Here is a 12,575-nt window from a genome sequence, read left to right as displayed (position 1 = left end):
TTCCCAAACATTATTAGTTATTTGTGTTTGACCTTTTGTGAATTGTCTGCTGCTGTCCTTTACCCACTTTATTTTTAAAGATTTTATTTATTTATTTGACAGAGAGACAGCGAGAGAGGGAACACAAGCAGGGGGAGTGGGAGAGGGAGAAGCAGGCTTCCTGCCAAGCAAGGAGCCCGATGTGGGGCTCGATCCCAGGACCCTGGGACCATGATCTGAGCCGAAGGCAGACGCTTAATGACTGAGCCACCCAGGCACCCCATGTCCTTTACCCACTTTAAAAAAATTGAGTTCCCAAGGACTTTTCTGATCAATTTACATGAAGCTTTATATGTGAAGGCTATTAACCTATACGTTTAGTGTTTCTTTTTTCATTTTGAATGCTCTTCTTAGAGCAACTCTGGCCTTCATATTCTAATTGATATTTATTTATCTCTCTCTCTCTCTCTTTTTTTTTACCCATTATGTCAAACACAGGGCTGCTCCAGCTCTCTTTAGCTTAATCCGTGCATTTTGCCTTCATTGTCATTGTCATGGTTCCTAGGGGGCACACAGGTCTTCTGCTCTTGGGTTCCTACATGGTTGCTATTTAAAGGAGGGAATGAAGGAAAGGTCTGCAAAATGGGAATAGGGTACAAAATACTACTTACAGAAAAGTTGGTATTGTATATATTGTTTATTGCATTCATTTACAAAGATGCCTGTGTTTCTAAGTGTCATCTCTAGGGAAAAGCAAATTAGCTCTGAGCTGCCAAGACTGACAAAAGAAAATAATCAAAAGAAGAAATGAGGAAGCATCAGAGAAATGTCTAATCTGGGGCTGCAGTAAGCCCTGAAATCCCCTAGATGTCACGATATAACTCTGATACATTTGCCTTTGCATGGGAGACAGGTTTTAATTTACACCCATCCAAAGTAAACAGCTGCATTGCTTAAGGAAATATTAATTTTTGAGAAGAAAAAAAGGTCTTGGATATGATAACATAAAAACACAGTTAAAAGTTTGGCCCCTAGCTCATAAACTGCAGAAACTTTTCCTATATTGTTTGATAGGTTCAGAAAAAATTCAGAATGTTTGTCTTGGCATATCATAGCACCTTCCATTTGGAAACACTTATGAATGTGAACAGGTTGGTAAAATGCTTTTTTCTTTTTGTGGCCAACCACTGGGGCGTCCGCCTGCCTCTTTGCCTTAAGCTGCCCTTCCCACCCCTCTCCCTGCTCTGTTCAGCTCTTTAGCCATCACCCTTGTCAGAGCAGCTGGCCTAATAGGTCTTCTGTCTTAGATGTTGGCCAAGCTCCGGAGAGGGGTTCTATTCCTGGCACTTTCTTCTGGTCCAAACTCACTCATTAAATGCCTCATTGGAGTTCATTTAAATTAGAACAATTGTTTCAGGGTCTGGCCTTAACTAACAACTGATTTCTTCTGGAGCTGCCTCCCCAAAGGGGTCTGGGTTGGTCCCCCATCGTCTGGCTCTCATCTTCCAGTCCAGGCTCCCTCTGCATCCCTTGAAGAATTTTGTCATCTCCCACTGTAGATGCTTGTTGAGTGAAGGGCCTGCATATATGAAGGGCTGGCCTCACCCCTTTTCTTCCTTTTTCTTTGTCAGGGAATTCTGGGCCTGCTAAATAGCTCTGGGCCTTTCTACCCTCACCAACAACACATCTAGCTTTACAGAAAAGCTGGTGGAAGGATGGGAATCACAGAAGTGAGTGTGTGTGTGTGTGTGTGTGTGTGTGTGTGTGTGTGTGTGAAATTAATCCGGAGATAGCTGGGGTGACATAGGCTGTCTTCCGTCAGGCTGTTATAACAGAATGCTGTAGACTAGTGTCTTAATGACAGAAATTTATTTCTTACAGATCTGGAGGCTGAGAAGTCCAAGGTCAAGAGTGTGCCAGCATTGTCAGGTTCTGGCGAGAGCCCTCTTCTTGGTTTGCAGATGGCCACGTTCTTGCTGCGTCCTCACCTGGAAGAGAGCAGAGGGGAGTGGGGAGGGAGGGAGAAGGAAAGGGAGAGATGGGGGTTACAGAGGAAGCAAATTCTCTTGCGTCTTTTTTAAAACAAATTTTTAAATTTGAGTATAGTTGACACACAATATTACATTAGTTTCAACATCTCTGTATGTTTTGTATGCTTACCACATGTGTAGCTCCCGTCTGTCATCATTCAGCACTGTTACAATACCACTGAATATATTCCCTGTGCTGTACCTTTCATCCCCGTGACTTATTCATTCCATAACTGGAAGCCCGTACTTCCCACTCTCCTCCACTCATTTTGCTCATCCCTCTACACCCTCCTCTCCAGCAACCACCAGTTTATTCTCTGTATTTATAGGTCTGATTTTGCTTTTTGTCTGTTTTTCACTTGTTTTGTTTTTTGGATTCCCCATATAAGTGAAATCATATAGTATTGGTCTTTCTCTAACTTATTTTACTTAGCATAGTATCTTCCAGGTCCATCCATATCATTGCAAATGGCACAATCTTATCCTTTTATATGGCTGGGTAATATTCCATTATATATATATATATATAATCACATGACATGTTGTTCATGATATATATATAATCACCTGACATATTGTTCATGATATATATATATATGTGTGTGTATATATATATATATATTCTTCCTTAACCATTCATCCATGGATAGACCTTAGATTGTCTCTGTATCTTGGCTATTGTAAATAATGCTGCAATAAACAGAGGGATGCATATATCTTTTTGAATTAGTGCTTTCATTTTCTTTGAGTAAATACCCAATAGTAGAATTATTGGGTCATATGGTATTTCTATTTCTAATTTTTTTGAAGATACATTTATTTATTCATTTGAGAGAGAGAGAGAGAGAGAGGAGGTGGGGCAGAGGGAGAGGGAGAGAAACTCTTATGCGGGCTCTATGCTGAGTGTGGGGGCTGATGTAGGGCTCGATCCCACAATCCCGAGATCAGGACCTGAGCTGAAACCAAGAGGTGGACACTCAACTGACTGCACCACCCAGGTGCCACTCTTTTTAATCTTTTGAGGAACCTTCATACTGTTTTCCACAGTGGCTGCACCAGTCTACTTTCTTACTACTAATCATCATGGAAATGCAAATCAAAACCACCAATGAGATATCATCTTGTGTCTTTTCCTATAAGGAATGATCCCATTCATGAGGTGTCCAACTTCATGACTTAATTACCTCCCAAAGTCCCCACCTCCTAATATTGCATCATGAATTTGGATTTCAACGTATGAATTTTGGGAGATGCAAACATGCAGTCCATAACATAACCATAGCCAGAATTTATTTTCATAAAGCAATTCTATAATATTCCGAGCTGCCATGTCTCCTCCCCAACCCCTTGAAAGTGGTTTTGAGTAGCTGATGGAAAACGAGTACATAGTCAAAGTATTTATGGTGAATGGGTCAGTTGACATGTCTTTACTCATATGGACAACATTTTTCTGTATCAAGTTCTTGCTAGTGTTTTAATGACTAAGATGACTGACTTAATTAATTATGCAGATTCTAATTCAAGCAATCACTTTTTGAAGTGGGAGAAATCCACTTTTATCATGAATTGGATAAGTATGGATATCTGCTTCCAGAGTTATTTTGGACTTTTGGATTTTTTTTTTAATTTTGCACCTTTCATATGAACTATATTTTTGTTTTAAGGTAAAGAAAAGATTTGTGGGTATATAGAGGAAATAGCCTTGATCTGAGATGGCTATGCCTGGACCCCAACTCCACTTTGAGCTTCCACTTGTGAATCTGAAAAATGGAAATTATAATATTTGTTCTATGTATAGTACAGAACTGTTGTGAAGGTCAATGAGATGATATGTGTGAAAGTGTTTTAAAAACTGTAGGTTATGTAAACTATAAAAGTCATCTGAATAGTCATTTGGCAATATCAAACCACAAAGTAGTCAATTTAGCAAAATCATACACCAATTTACATTTTAAATTTCCTTTTGTGTTATTTATTTTCAAAGAATATGTCAGGAAATATATCAGTGAAAGAATGTGAGTGGTTTCTGAAAGCAATAATGTATTTATTTTCTCATTGTTAAGAGAAGTTGACTTTGATTCTTTACTTTTACTGAGGTATCACTAAAAAGATGCTGCTCATTTTGTGGCTCTGTCTTCTCCTTAAAGCTAGGAAGCAACTTCAGTGAAGCACTGCTGAAATGGTGTGTCAGGAGAACCAAGGCCAGGTCTGATGGGGAAGAGGGTGGCCACAGTAAGGAGTCACTGTCTTGGCAGCTCTGGGTCCTATGAAGGGAGGCAAGGTGGGAAGAGTGGGGCAGTGGTGGGTGCTGCCAGCCTGCTGGGTGGTTTAGTGCACATGGAACAGTGAAGCCAGTGCCGGCTGGGTCTCTGACTTCAAGGCTAAGCAAATGTTATATACTAGCTTAGATGATACATTATCAAAACACACTTACAATGTCTAACTATTTAATTTATATTTGTTAATCCATGTTTTAAATCTCTCTTCTTCATTGGTAAGCTTCTAGCAGACAGAAACCATTTGTTCAATTCATTTTGTGTAGCACTGAATAGAGAGCCCTGTGTAGGATCTCAATCTAATTTTTCTCCTGACTTGAACACTCATTTGAGTAAATGCCACATGTTGATTTCTGAAATGTTTGGTAAAATACTGTGGTTGGTTGGGTAATTTTCTGTGGCTGAAAAGATCATCTCTTCGGCTCCATCTAGGTTACTAATTTCCTTATGAAAATGCATGAGAATTTACTGTATAGCTGTTAATTTATTAATCAAAATACTTTGTGTCTGTTTTTTATTTTGTTATTTAAAATTGAAAAAGCAATTAGACCCCTTTGTGGCCTAATTGCATGCCAAATGTAACTTGTTTCCAAACTAAAATTGTCTTGGAGTTGTACTACCACAAAGAGTGTTTGGAACCAGTAAGCTATATTTATTTTTAGCTTTTAAAACAGCCAAATAGTTTGCCCTCAATTTTCAGAGGGGGGAAAAAAAAATCCCTCTGGGCTAAAGCCTTGTGTACTGAGTATCTTTATGCTTGACTATTCCCATCCAAACTCCAAATTGTGGAAAACAAAGGTTTCTAGTGATTCAGTCTTAATAACAGTTTGGCTAGTGTTGGTGCTTATTAAATACCAGTTTCTTAAATTATAACGAAGGAGGTAGTTATAGACTGAGGTAAGTTTAGTCAAGCACATGGAACCACAAGAACTTACCACATGTGAGTACATAGGGGTGGGATTCAGCGGCACCAGGTTAGGGCAGCTTGTGCAGCATTTAGGTCTCAGGGTTCCATGCTGGCAGGCTGCTTTTATTTTGATGTTGGGTGCATGGACTGGAGCCAGACACATGGTCAATCTGATTTCAGGTTGGGTGAGTAGGGGAGAAGAGCACATATGTCCGAGCACTCTGGTCTAGACACATCCATATGTGCCATCTCCTTCAGTCTCACATTTACAGGCAGGTATTGTCAATCTTCTTGTTAGTACAGGGGGACAGGCAGGCCGAGTGAGATAAGTAACCTGAGTGTCACAAAATTGGTAAGTAGCAGCTCTGGGACTCAAACTAGGTCATTCCAACAACAAAGGTCATGCTCATTCACTGCTTCTTTCTGTCTATTTGAAGAGATAGTTTCACAAGATTTATCAAAGTTTTAATGTTTTGAATGTATTTGGATTTAATACTGGTTGACTAAAAGATTAAGTGTATATTTTTTAATACAACTAAGTGTATATTTTTTAAAAACACAAAATTTTGGCTTTGCACAGCTAAGTGAAATTTGACATTGACCTTTGACCTGAGGGTCAGAGTGCTTTGCTCTAATTTCAGATTCATATTACATTAGGTCATGGGCCATATCTCCCTGGTTCCATCCAGTGCGGCCAGCCTAGCTTCTTATTGCCCTTGGGTCTGCATTTTGCTTTTGGGACTCTGAATAGCCACATTTGGATCTCACTGGGTGATGGATGAGTCTACTTTCATGAATGAGCTATGTGAATCAGGGGTAGGTTTGAACCGACAGTCCCATCTTTCCTTCCTCATGCTTCTTGGTGTAATTTTTCACTAGTGAAGTGTTTAGTCTTATTTACTTATATGGAAATTCTGGGGAAGAAGCCATCATATCTCATTCTGGCAGAGTAAGGCCATGGACCCTACTATCATCCTAGATCTGAGTTTTAACTCTGTGTGACTTCCTAGCTGTGTGATCTTGGGCAAGTTATCCCATTCTCTCAGCCTTGGCTTTCTCAACTGTAAAAGTAAAAATAATACCTGCCTCATAGGGTCGCTGTGAAAAATAAAATGTCTGTAAGTCTCTCAGGATAGTATCCAGCACATATAATTATATGCAATTATAAATTTCTTGGTATTTTTATTTTTGTTGTATTATACATCCTTTAGGTTAGGCTAGTATATTTATTTCTTGAATGCATCATATGCAGAGGGCAAGGAATATCATTCTTTTGAATTTTAATGCTACTGCTGCCTTCTTCCGTGACTTAAAGAAACTCTTTTTCAATATCTCTGGTTTAACTGTAGCCCCTGCCACATTCATCTTGCCTGGAATTTGGATATGTGAGAGTAAGTCAGTATCCTGAGAGCTGCCCTGCAGGGCTGCTCCTTTCTTTTCTAGCACCAGGGTCTTGATGACAAGCATGTGGCATCTCCTCAGAGATACCAGAAGGAGAAGGAGCTGAGAGGTTCTCATCAAATGCAGAAGAGCCGGGACTCTACAGAGGTATGAGGATTTTGTGGTCATGTCCCACTGTGACAAAAGAACTTCAGAAACCCAGCAGCACTCACCAAGAATGTCAGAGTACTCTCATGTCCTGCAGGAAATGCAATGGATGAGCAGTATGGGTGGGCAAGGCCAGGACCCAAGCTCACTATTCTCCTAGGGCTGATGTGACTACAGAGGGCTCTGCCTACATGGATTCATAGCTGATGACTCAGTATTTGTACCTGGACTACAATTCTGGGGGCATGAATGCTAGTGGCCTTTGATGCTGCTGAAGCTGGGCTCCCTAGAGGGCCAGAAACTCAGAGGAAAGGCACATGCAGTTACCGAAAAACATCTATCTCTTCCTCACATGCAGAGCATTTAACTAAGAATGCCTTTAGGGGAGTTATTACTGTGTTGGTATGGCTGGCTAACTTTCTTTAAGCACTGACAGTGCTTAAAGACACACACTTGTGTGTGTTAACTGCCTTACACATACATGGACAGGGGTGACGTGGCCAACCCAAGTTGCACAGCCAATGGTTGGTGAAGCCATAGCTCCAGGTATGCCTTGTCCAAAGCCTGGGCTCTCAATATAGGGCTAGATTAGTGAGATCTTTTAGCAAAGGTGTTAGGGGCAGAGGTCAGAACAGTCTGGTTAGTAGGAAGCACTGTCTCTTATTATTTGAGTTCTGGATTTTAGGGCTTTCCAATTTTGGTGTTCTAAGAGGGTGTCTGTGAAGAGGATTGCTTTCATATTTCAATTGTATAGTTAAACATTGCTGTACATTATTACTTACAGATCTCTGACTTTCCTTTCTTTATTATTTTTCTACTTTTGAAAATAAGATTTAAAAATATCTAAAGATGAGGATTTCATACTGGCAGGGTCCACTGAGATTACTTGAGATCTCAGTATAGGTGAGGAATTGAAGCTAATTTTCAAAGTTAACAGAGTTGTATGTGTGTATGTATAATATAATGTTTGAGTTGTTGCCTTGTCCCTTTTATGGGTCATATTTACTGAGGCTGTTAAAAATGTGTAAATATTTGTCATGTAATAAAGCTGAATTCAAATGCATGAAATGAAAATGTTATAATATACTGAAGTCTGGGACCGATAAACAGTCAACAAGAAAGAAAATAACTAGAGTTCAGAGTTATAAAACAAACATACAGCAGAAGAATAACCTTTTGAAATGGTGTGAGAGAAACCATTTTGAAAAACATTGTGGTACTTCTGGATCGCATCCCCAAACCTTCTGTCTCCTTGCACCATCTCTATTCAGCACATGTATATCTCTGTGTATAAAAGTATATATGCATAATGTTCCCCAACAGTTTTTTTCTGTAATAAAACTGCATTAAATTTCATCATATTCTAGATCTTTCGTAGGCATACCTACATCTTTCTCTTCAAATTCTTGAAAACTTGTGTATGTTCAAGAACATCTTTGATGGGGCTGTTAGTCTGTTAAGATCTCTCATATTAAAGCAAAAAATTCATCTGAGAAAGGAAGTTTGGATGAAAGGTGAAGCGGGGGCCATTTCCACCTACTATTCATGTTTTCTGACATCTGTGGTCTTATTTTGCAAATGCAAAACTTATGCTGTCTCAGAAACTTCAGGGAAGGGAATATAAGTAGGTTTCAACTTCTGGTTAGGACCCTCCAAAGCCTGAAAACCAAGACAAATTCCTGAAAACACTACAGAAAAATGTGCTCTTCTCTCAGAAACGTGCCCCTCCCTTGGTCTGGGTCTTGCTTTTTCCTCTCTGGACTTATTCCTGCCTTCACTCCTCTTATTGTAGGATTGGTTCATCTCGTTAGCAAGGGAGCTTCGTCTCCTCCTGCCCACCCCATGTTCTCTCTCTGAAGGATTGTCTTGCTATGGCTTTAATTCTCACTTGCAAGATTTCCATATTGCTATCACATATACCTGGAACCCCTCATCCTCATTCACATCTGGTTGAACATTTCTGTTTCAATTATTTTCTGTGCCTCAAATTGAACACATTCAAATTCTGACATTATTGTTCCCACCAAGCTCTTTAGGCTTGAGGATTTGTCTGGATGTTTCAAATGTGCCTTGTTCCTTATCCATGCCAGCCCTACTATTCCATACCCTGCAGTCTCCTGCCCTCTCAGCCAGGCTTCATTGCCTGCAACCTCTCACTCAGCCTGCTGATCACTTGCTCCTCCCTCAGTAAATCTTCCCATTCACCTGTGCATCAGCCCTGTGGGTGCCAGGAATATAGCAGTGGGTTGTCCCTGCCCAGTCATGGAACTTGCTCCTGCAGTACCATTCCCCCAGGGTCTCCTGCCAGACCAACACTGCTGTACCACCCAAGATGACATACCTCACACTTATAGTCGTACTCTGCAGTGTGTGAAATGACAATGTATCTATTGTTTATTTCTTGGTCATGGAAAAATAATTTTTTTTTCAGGAAGGCCTTGACATTTCTTATTTGACTATATGAGCAAATTAATTTTTGTCTTTTATGCCCAAGACTATATTTTTTTTTAGGTAAAGTTTTTAATCAGAGATGATAGTTTGTCTCTTCGCTTTGACACTTGAGACTTGAGAAGTATACACATATTTTTCAAGGATGTAACCATGATAAGAAGACTAGTTAAATGCACAATTAATGCTAGGAAGAAAAAGATAGGAAAACACTATACATTTGTTAATTGTTTTTGGTGACATGGGTCTAATGAGCTCTTTTTAGCCTTGGGTTATTTCATTACATTTGATTTGCTTAAGGTTGAGTTCTTAGCCCAACCCAAACTGAAAGACAAAAAAGCCCAAAACAACCCCCCCTCCAAAAATCACTGCAAAACACAGGATGAAGAAAATCATTTTTTAAAAAGTGGGCTTGAAAAAAATTTTTTTCATTGTAAGAGAAGTTTTAATGCATAATAATTTGTTTTTTACTTTGACCCATAATCTATTAACAATTAAAAAAATATAAAGTGGTTATTCCATTGTATGTTCATAATAAAGAATTCAGAGGCTACCAATGAGTAGAGAATTAACTAGGTCAAACCAAAAAGCAGTCACATGGTTCTGCTTCCCAAGGTCCAGGAAATTTGAGAGAACCACTTATAACAGCTTTCCATTTTGTGGTCTTTCAACTTAACCTTAAATTACAACTCACAATAACATGGAAACTGAAGCAGGAGAAGGCTAGGAAGAGGGTATGGGGAAATCAAGAAAAACAACTATATTCTTGCAATTCATACTACTGAAAATGGTTTCTTTAATAATCTGGGAAACCATGAGAGAATTTGAAAAATTAGCATTTTTTAATATTTCTCAAAATAAGTTTTATTTTATAGATTTAGTTATCATGGCATGTTAGTTTCCCATCATTACTAGGACAAATTGCCACAAACTTAGTGGTTTAAAACAACAGAAATTTATCTTGTATTTCTATTTATCAGAAGTCCAGTGATGGTCTTGTTGGCTAAAATCAAGATTTCAGCAGCACTGTGCTCTTTTCTGAAGGCTCCAGGGGAGAGGCCTGTCTTTTCCAGCCCTTAGAGGATGTCTGCACTCGTTGGCTCATGGCCCTCATCCTCCATCTTCTAAGCCAGCAACAGAATGAGTCCTCCTCACAATGTGTCACTCTTGCATTGGTTCTTTGGCCTCCATCTTTCACATTTAAAGACCTTTGTGATTATGTTGGGACCACTCAGATAATCTGAGATAATCTCCCTATTTTAAGGTCAGCTGACTAACAACCTTGATTCAGTTCCATTTGTTACCTCAATTCCCCATTGCCACATACCATAATGTATTCCTAGGTTCTGGAAATTAGGATGTGGACATCTTTGGGGGCTATTATCCTGCCTACCTCACATGGTATTGTTCGGGCTTTCAATGTGATCTATAATTAAAAATAGAACTACAAAAGATAAATGTATTTCAGAAAACTTTAGGTATTTTTCTTTTTTCAAGATTTTAGATGACATATGTGTTTATGATGTTTTGACAGAAGTATATTATTTCAGAGGTTTTCCACCTGTGACCCAGACTAGCCATTCTATTCTGGTGGGTCTATAGAATAAAGTGAACACCTTTTTTCATTTGATTAGAATGATTAGAAAAACAGACATAATTAGGTTCTATAGAAACTCATCCATAAACAGATGCATTGAGGGTTCCTATCCAGGGGGATAAAGCAGAGGAGAGTTGGAGTCCAAGATTAGGAGACTCCCCAGCTTAGGGAAGCACTGAAAAATATATGCCTGGGACTCTGGAAGAAGCTAGCAGTATGTGCAGTGCTGCCATAGACCTATTTTCTCTCCTGAGCTCATCCTGGATTGAATATCTGATAGTAAAACTACTAGAGAAATGTCATTATTACAAAATCATGGGAAGATACTTGTGTAAGTTGAAGAAAAAAGAATTTCATATTCAAATTCTGCCTGGATCGCCTCCATTCATCAGTAAGATGATTAATTTCCTAGACAGAAGTCTGTGCTTTTTCTTTTTTAAAAAATATTTATTTATTTATTATTTATGGGGGGGGTGCAGAGGGAGAGGGAGAGAATCTCAAGCAGACTCCCTGCTGAGTGTGGAGCTTGATGTAGGGTTTGATCTCACGACCCATGAGATCATGACCTGAGCCAAAACCATGAGTTAGATGCTTAACTGAATGAGCCACCCAGGCACCCCCAAGGTCTGTGTTCTGCTATGAAATCTATCTGAGCTAAGATGGGATTAGTGATTCATTTTTATCCTGCACATTGCTTAAATCTTATTTATTTTTAAAATTCAAATTTTACTTTTTTAAAACATAGTTCACAAAAGGCACGCAGTGACAATACTCCCTTCTTTCCTTATTAAACACCTAGTTTCTCTTCCTACATGTGATCTGTTTCTGTATAATTTCCCAGAAGTATTTTATACATTTACAAACAATATGTACAAAAGATTCCAACCAACACCACTTTATTTTTATGTGTTAGCATATTTAAGATACTGCTCTGCATATTTCTTCTGTCACTTAAGAATATATTTTTGAGATTGTTACATATCAGTAAAATGTTTCCCCATTCTTTTACTTTAAAGAAATTTGAGATAGTTTTTGATTTGCATAACAGTTGAAAAAAAGAATAAAAAAAATTTCCATGCACCTTCCACAGTCCTCTCACATGCCTAATATAGTCAAAGAACAATGATCAAGAACCTGACCTTGACACAATAGTATTAACTAAAGAATTCATTTGATTTCATGAATTTTTGTACTGATGACCTTTCATTCCCTCAGAATCCAGTCCAGAATCCCACATTGTATTAGTCTTCCTGTCTCCTTTTCTTTTCCTTTCTGTCATAGTTTCTTAGTCTTGGTTTTCATGATCTTGAGGAAAGCTAGTCAGTTATTTTGTAAAATATTTTTCAATCTGTTTTTTTCTGGATTTGTTTAAAATTATGCATTTTTGAAAAGTTTACAACAGAGGTGATGTGACCTTTTCAGTGCATCATATTGGGGAATATGATATATTCATATGATGTATTAATGACAATGCTAGTTTTGATTTACCTGGCTAAGGAGGGATCTACTGGAAATCTCCATTGTAAAATTACTATTTTCCACTTTTATTTTATTTTTAAAAAGATTTTATTTATTTATTCAAGAGAGAAAGGAGAAAGCATGAGCAGGGGGAATGGGTAGAGGGAGAAGCACGTTCCCTGCTAAGCAGGGAGCCTGACTTGGGGCTTGACCCCAGAACCCTGGGATCATGACCTGAGCTGAAGACACCTCCCTGACTGAGCCACCCAGGCACCCCTATTTTCCACTTTTTAATTACTAGATATTTTGATATAAATAGTTTGAGATAATAT

This window comes from Eumetopias jubatus, unplaced genomic scaffold (genome assembly GCF_037043125.1).
Source record: "Eumetopias jubatus isolate StellerSeaLion01/CBP00866 unplaced genomic scaffold, mEumJub1_p1.0 scaffold_4, whole genome shotgun sequence".
NCBI classification, from domain to species: domain Eukaryota; kingdom Metazoa; phylum Chordata; class Mammalia; order Carnivora; family Otariidae; genus Eumetopias; species Eumetopias jubatus.
Note: the sequence above shows the minus strand (reverse complement) of the source record.